Here is a 7,574-nt window from a genome sequence, read left to right as displayed (position 1 = left end):
ACTCACACAGTCAGCTACCTCATTGCGCCTCTTTTTTTCTTTGCGTCATGTGCTGTTTGGGGAGGGTTTTTTGGAAGGGACATCCTGCGTGACACTGCAGTGCCACTCCTAGATGGGCCCGGTGTTTGTGTCGGCCACTAGGGTCGCTAATCTTACTCACACAGCTACCTCATTGCGCCTCTTTTTTTCTTTGCGTCATGTGCTGTTTGGGGAGGGTTTTTTGGAAGGGACATCCTGCGTGACACTGCAGTGCCACTCCTAGATGGGCCCGGTGTTTGTGTCGGCCACTAGGGTCGCTTATCTTACTCACACAGCGACCTCGGTGCAAATTTTAGGACTAAAAATAATATTGTGAGGTGTGAGGTATTCAGAATAGACTGAAAATGAGTGTAAATTATGGTTTTTGAGGTTAATAATACTTTGGGATCAAAATGACCCCCAAATTCTATGATTTAAGCTGTTTTTTAGTGTTTTTTGAAAAAAACACCCGAATCCAAAACACACCCGAATCCGACAAAAAAAATTCGGTGAGGTTTTGCCAAAACGCGTTCGAACCCAAAACACGGCCGCGGAACCGAACCCAAAACCAAAACACAAAACCCGAAAAATTTCAGGCGCTCATCTCTACAAAATATATGGTTAAAATGTCAGATAGAATTTAGAAAGATCAAGTGCTCTAAGATAGAAAAGTGATAAGATTTAAAATGTATCCGCTCTGATGGATGCAAAAACTACCAGTGAAAATTGTTTAAATACTGGTCCATTGACTACAGAGTCTATAGTGTATACTTATAAGTAAATAAATTCTATACTACTTGATAAAGCCACGAGTAGTGGCTGCTACACACTTTCAGCTCACAGTGTCCTCTATAATATAAGTGTCATTATAAACTCTTAATCTGAGTCAAATGCTTTACCATAAACAACCTACATATGTTAAGAGAATTGTATGTTATGTGAAATTTGAAATAAACAGAGTGATAATACAACCAATTTTGGTGTCCTCAATTAATTATCCCGTTTCGCCTGGGTATTCACTCCCAGTGTCTACACAGCTATGTCAACAGCCACATACAGTCATCTAAAGCGTATGATTAGATAAGTGATAATTGAATATGTGTCATAAGATCTATACAAACCGACTCTATTGGGAATATCTTTATTGCAAGTGTATCACTATGTTTCAAAGATGCTGTACACGCAGCAATTGCTGCCACTGCCCCACCTTTCCAGAAATCAATTATATCTGGATGGGATTGGTTATGCCTGTATAATGATTGTAAATATGCGAGCCAGAGTTGGCACCTTCATTCGTGTCTATAATGGAATGATTTCTATTCCTAATACAGGTTGATAGTGATTTTGAAACAATATCTATTGTGCCTAGCCTTAAGAATGCACTAGGATCACCTATCTCACTTGCTGTGTGTAACGGCAACGTGTCCACTGGGATTCACTAATGTGATCCAGTCAATTAGTGAACAGCGTTGATGGAGCCGAATACCGCTATCTATGGGGAGAGTGGTTGGTGTAGATAGGCTTATTGTGCAACTTCAATAGACGCCATGATTTTACCATACAACAGACTCCTGTAAATACAAATTAATAGGTAGGTATGACAAAAGAAGAGCCCCTCGGGATCTCAGAACAACATATATTAATTTAATCTTGATCTAATTATCAAGTGTTCCATCAATAGGTGGTATGCTATCACTTGATGTCATGCATACAGGATTAGTTAGGTGACTCAAAAGGCATTTAAGAGTTTATGAGAAATAAATTTGATGGTACACATTCAAATGGCTTTTATATATTTATTAGACAGTATAGATATATAGTATAGATATACATAATATATGTTGTTCTGAGATCCCGAGGGGCTCTTCTTTAACCAATCCCATCCAGATATAACTGATTTCTGGAAAGGTGGGGCAGTGGCAGCAATTGCTGCGTGTACAGCATCTTTGAAACATAGTGATACACTTGCAATAAAGATATTCCCAATAGAGTCGGTTTGTATAGATCTTATGACACATATTCAATTATCACTTATCTAATAATACGCTTTAGGTGACTGTATGTGGCTGTTGACATAGCTGTGTAGACACTGGGAGTGAATACCCAGGCGAAACTGGATAATTAATTGAGGACACCAAAATTGGTTGTATTATCACTCTGTTTCATATGCAGATGCAGCCACAGTCTCACACAGTATATAGGCATGCCGCATAGCATTCTAATCAGCAGAAGATTCTTGTGCATCCTAGCCACATAGCAATGCAAATAAGATGCATTTTCATAAAAAATAGGCAACCAACGTTAGCAGAGCTGCCAGCTGACTCACGCCAGGAACTATATGTGTCATTATTTATATAAGGGCATTAATAATGTGTAACATATGTGTGAGGGGCATTATGTGTGTCATTATGTGTTTAAGAGCACTAAGCAGCATATGTGTAAGGCGCATTGTGTTTATAAGGACATTAATAATGTGTGTCATGTGTAAGGAGCATTACTGTGTGGTATTATGTGTATAAATGCATTACCAATGTGTAGCATTATGTGTATAAGGTGCTCTACTGTGTGGCGTAACGTATAGAAAGAGCACTACTGTGTGGTCTAATGTGAATAAAGAGCAATATGGTGTGGTGTAATGTGGATATGGAGCAATATGGTGTGGTGTAATAAGAATAAAGAGCAATATGGTGTGGTGTAATGTGAATAAGGAGCAATATGGTGTGGTGTAATAAGAATAAAGAGCAATATGGTGTGGTGTAATGTGAATAAGGAGCAATTCAGTATGATGTTATGTGAATGAGGGGCACTACTGTGAGAAGTAACGTATATAAGGTAAATTGATACTACTGTGTGATGTAATGTGAATAAGGGACATTATCGAATGATAAATTGTGAATAAAGTTGCACTACTGTGAGGCATAATTTGAATTGGGGGTACTCTTGTGTGGCCATGCCCCTTGACAACAAAAACACATACCTTTTTGGGCTGTGCGCAGAATGTGCACACTGTTCTTATTTACATTACAGGGGGTAGGAAATAAAAAAGGACTGCTATGGGTGAGGGGTGATGGTGCTGGGAAAAGGCGCAGGGTCAGAGGCGGAACTAGCGGTGGTGCTAGGGGGCACCAGACAAAATCTTGCCTAGGGCATCATAATGATTAGGGCCGGGTCTGATGGCACCCACAGGGCAGAAGAAGTCTACTGTATGTACAAATCATTAACAAAGATAACCTGAGCTACTACTGACAGAGATAATATATGTGATCACATGACTTCTGCAGGTGTTGATTAAAAGATCTACAGTATATACTGTAGACAGTCGAAGGGTTGACACCAGACGGTCGACAGTCAGTAGGTTTGCAGGGTCAAAGGGTTGACATGGATGTAGGTCACCAAGGTCAAAATGTCAACATGCAAATGGTTGACAGAGAAAAGTTCAACACTTTTTTGTTGTTGTAATTTTAACCCTAATCCTATCACTAAAAACAATTCTCCCCCTAGTGCCTATCCCTAACCCTTCCCCTGGTGTCTAACGCTAACCCTCCCCCTGGTGCCTACCTCAAACCATACCTTCTGGCAGCTTTACCCTAACCCTCACCCTGGTGTCAAGCCATAGCCCCCTTCCCCGGTGTCTACCCCTAACCCTCTCCCAAGTGCCTAACCCTATCCATAGCCCACACCCTAAAATCATAAAAAACTAAGTGTCAACCATTTGCATGTCGACCTTTTGAACCTTTCGATCTAAGTCCACATTGACCATTTAACTGTCTAGCTATTGACCCTGTTGACCTATTGACTGTCGAGCACCTGGTGTTGACCTGTTGACTGAGAGCAAAGAGTACTTCCCATTCCTAGTTAGAAAATTAAAATAAGAATAGAGCACACATAAAATGGTCTTATGTACCGTATATACTCGAGTATAAGCCGACTTTTTCAGCACCTTTTTTTGTGCTGAAAAAGCCACTTCGGCTTATAGTCGAGTCAGTTGTAGGAGGGACACGAAGGACACAGTGCGCGGCTCTCCTGTGCCCCTCCTGCGTCGGAGACGCAGGAGGGACACAGAAGAGCCGCGCGCTGTGCCCTCCGTGTCACTCCTTCAGAAGACAGTGCAGGAGCGACGGGACAGCGCGGGAGCGATGGAGGGTAAGTAACAAACTGGCACTGTGGGGCATATCTGGCACTGTGGGGCATATCTGGCAGCATGAGGACATATCTGGCACTGTGGGGCATAGCTGGCACATCTGGCACTGTGGGGCATATCTGGCAGCATGAGGACATATCTGGCACTGTGGAGCATAGCTGGCACATCTGGCACTGTGGGGCATATCTGGCAGCATGAGGACATATCTGGCACTGTGGGGCATAGCTGGCACTGTGGGGCATATCTGGCAGCATGAGGACATATCTGGCACTGTGGGGCATAGCTGGCACATCTGGCACTGTGGGGCATATCTGGCAGCATGAGGACATATCTGGCACTGTGGGGCATAGCTGGCACTGTGGGGTATATCTGGCAGCATGAGGACATATCTGGCACTGTGGGGCATAGCTGGCACATCTGGCACTGTGGGGCATATCTGGCAGCATGAGGACATATCTGGCACTGTGGGGCATAGCTGGCACTGTGGGGCATATCTGGCACATCTGGCACTGTGGGGCATATCTGGCAGCATGAGGGCATATCTGGCAGCATGAGGGCATATCTGGCACTGTGGGGCATATCTGGCACTGTGGGGCATATCTGGCAGCATGAGGGCATATCTGGCACTGTGGGGCATAGTTGGCACTGTGGGGCATATCTGGCACATCTGGCACTGTGGGGCATATCTGGCAGCATGAGGGCATATCTGGCAGCATGAGGGCATATCTGGCACTGTGGGGCATATCTGGCACTGTGGGGGCATAGCTTGCAGCATGAGGGCATATCTGGCACTGTGGGGCATATCTGGCAGCATGAGGGCATATCTGGCACTGTGGGGCATATCTGGCAGTATGAGGGCATATCTGGCACTGTGGGGCATATCTGGCAGTATGAGGGCATATCTGGCACTGTGGGGGCATATCTGGCAGTATGAGGGCATATCTGGCACTGTGGGGGCATATCTGGCAGTATGAGGGCATATCTGGCAGTGTGAGGGCATATCTGGCAGTATGAGGACTGTGTACGGCTAGAGCTGCATTTCCCACCCTAGGCTTATACTCGAGTCAATAAGTTTTCCCAGGTTTTGTGGTAAAATTAGGTGCCTCGGCTTATATTCGGGTCGACTTATACTCGAGTATATACGGTAAGTAACCAATTAATCAACCTATCAATACTTTGAAGGAAATATTTGCTTTTGCTTTTATGGTATTCTGAATACAGATAAAAAATGTATCTTGAAATTCAACTCAATAACTCCTTTTAAAAATAATAGTTCTTTACGAGACGTATACTGTAATTAAAGTCAGCTATTCTTTTCTTCCCCATGGTATTATAACTTTGAATTTCCAACTATGATTCAAACGCTGAATGATGTTGCAAATTTACAATATTCAATGACTAACAAAAAACTGCTTCAATAACTGTAAACAACTATTTTTAAAATGTCCAACATGAAACAGACCCACAGGTCCTAAACGAGCACCTAAAAAACCCCAAAACAAGCAGTGAAGCCTTTTTTTAACACCCCCCCCCCCCCCCCGTCTCAGACTCAATTTGCTTAGTGTTGTAACAAGTACCAGTCATCACCTATCTCCATAGGTGTGCGCAGGGGGGGTGCCTGGTGCGCACAGGCACCCCCTAATGTCTGGAACCCCGATCTCACATGCCTGATGCAGCGATCGCCGAGCAGGCTGATTACTGTCCCCTCTGTGCTGCACCCTGTCCGGACTGCATTACTGACCGGACGCCTGGGTTAATCAAAGGTGCCACTGACACCGGCTTTCAAATTCCCGGCTCCACCTCCATGTACAAAAACAGTGTGATGTGACGTGATTACGTCATGCTGCTCGCACGCCCACCCATTACACCCGTCACACCCGTCACATACACACCTCTCTCCTTCTATGCTATGCCAACGCCAGCCACTGATGAGGATCAGCATGCAGCCAGCGTTCTTCTTAGGAAGACAAATTCAATACTGGCAGGCGGTCGGCAGCAGCATTGACACGTCACTCATTTTTGCAGCAGCAGCAGTACTAGTCTGCGACTGTCAGTGTCAGTTTAGTTACTGACTTGTAAGTAAGCTGCTGCAGCTTGCAGGGGAAAGAGAGGGGGAGCCAGACCAGGCTGAGGAGGAGCAGTGTAATTGCAGTGAGTGCCATCAGGGGTGTTTGTTTAGTGCACACCAAAACATCTGACAATGTATCTGCTTTATTAGTTTTGGTACAAAGGTGGATATTTTATATGCGTTGACCATCAATAGATTGTGGTAGACACGCCCAAAAGGCGGTGCTAGACACACCCTTTCCGACGGTGCACCCCCTAATAAAATGTGCTGCGCACGCCAGTGCCTATCTCACAAACAAATGTTTAAAAGTTGTTACTGAATTAATCATATATTAAACGCAAATTGAATATTTAAAAACTGTATATATGTTGTAACAATTGTAACATCAAGAACGGCGGCTACTGCTGGACAGTGATTTGTTATTGTGGTTCTCTCTCTCTCTCTTTTGTCACGGGGCAGGTGCAGGGATGTTGCGGATGAGTGAAGGGTTCCGGAGGTACTGTGGGATGGGAAGGGGTGGGGGTGCCGGGGGTGGTGTAGGGGGTCCGGAGGCACCGCGGAGGGGGAGAGGCAGGTGCAGGTGGTGCGGCGGACGGGGAAGGGGGTCCGGAGGCGCTGCAGGTGGTGGAGGGGCAGGTGCGGAGGTGCCGTGGGTGGGTGAGGGGGGGACAGCGAATGGAGGAGGGTGTCTGCAGATGCTGTGGGCGGAGGGGGGCAAGTGTGGGGGGAGACATATATGGGGGTTGGATGGTGGAGGGGGTCTGGAGGTGCTGTGGGTGGTGGGGGAGTGGGAGCCGCTGGTGGTGTAGGGGGTCTGGAGGCACAGCGTGTGGGGGATGGGTGGTGTGTCACATGTGGTGGAGGGGAAGGTGCGGAGGTGTGGTGCATTGGGGAGGGGTCTGGAGGCGCTGCGTGTACTATACCTGCCAAAAAGGTAGTTGGAGGGTGTGCAGTAACAGGGCCAGGACAGGGGTGACAGGGCCAGAACAGGGGTGACAGGGCCAGGACAGGGGTGACAGGGCAAGGACAGGGGTGACAGGGCAAGGACAGGGGTGACAGGGCCAGGACAGAAATGACAGGAACAGGATAGGGGTGACAGGGCCAGGGTAGGGGCGGCAGGACCAGGATTTGGTTGACAGGGCCAGGATAGGGGTGACAGGGCGAGGATAGGGGTGACAGGGCCAGGATAAGGGTGACAGAGCAAGGCCAGGGGTGACAGGGACATGACAGAACACAGGGTACGGGAGAGATTGGTATTAGGGACAAAACAGTGGTGACAGACAGATGTGTATTACCGGAGTCACTGCTGCTGGCTGCTGCTGTTCCAGTCCAACCTGTTGGGATCTG

Source organism: Pseudophryne corroboree, chromosome 11, assembly GCF_028390025.1.
Source record: "Pseudophryne corroboree isolate aPseCor3 chromosome 11, aPseCor3.hap2, whole genome shotgun sequence".
Taxonomy (NCBI): Eukaryota; Metazoa; Chordata; class Amphibia; order Anura; family Myobatrachidae; genus Pseudophryne; species Pseudophryne corroboree.
The sequence above is the reverse complement of the archived record's forward strand: the minus strand, read 5'-3'. Positions refer to the sequence as shown.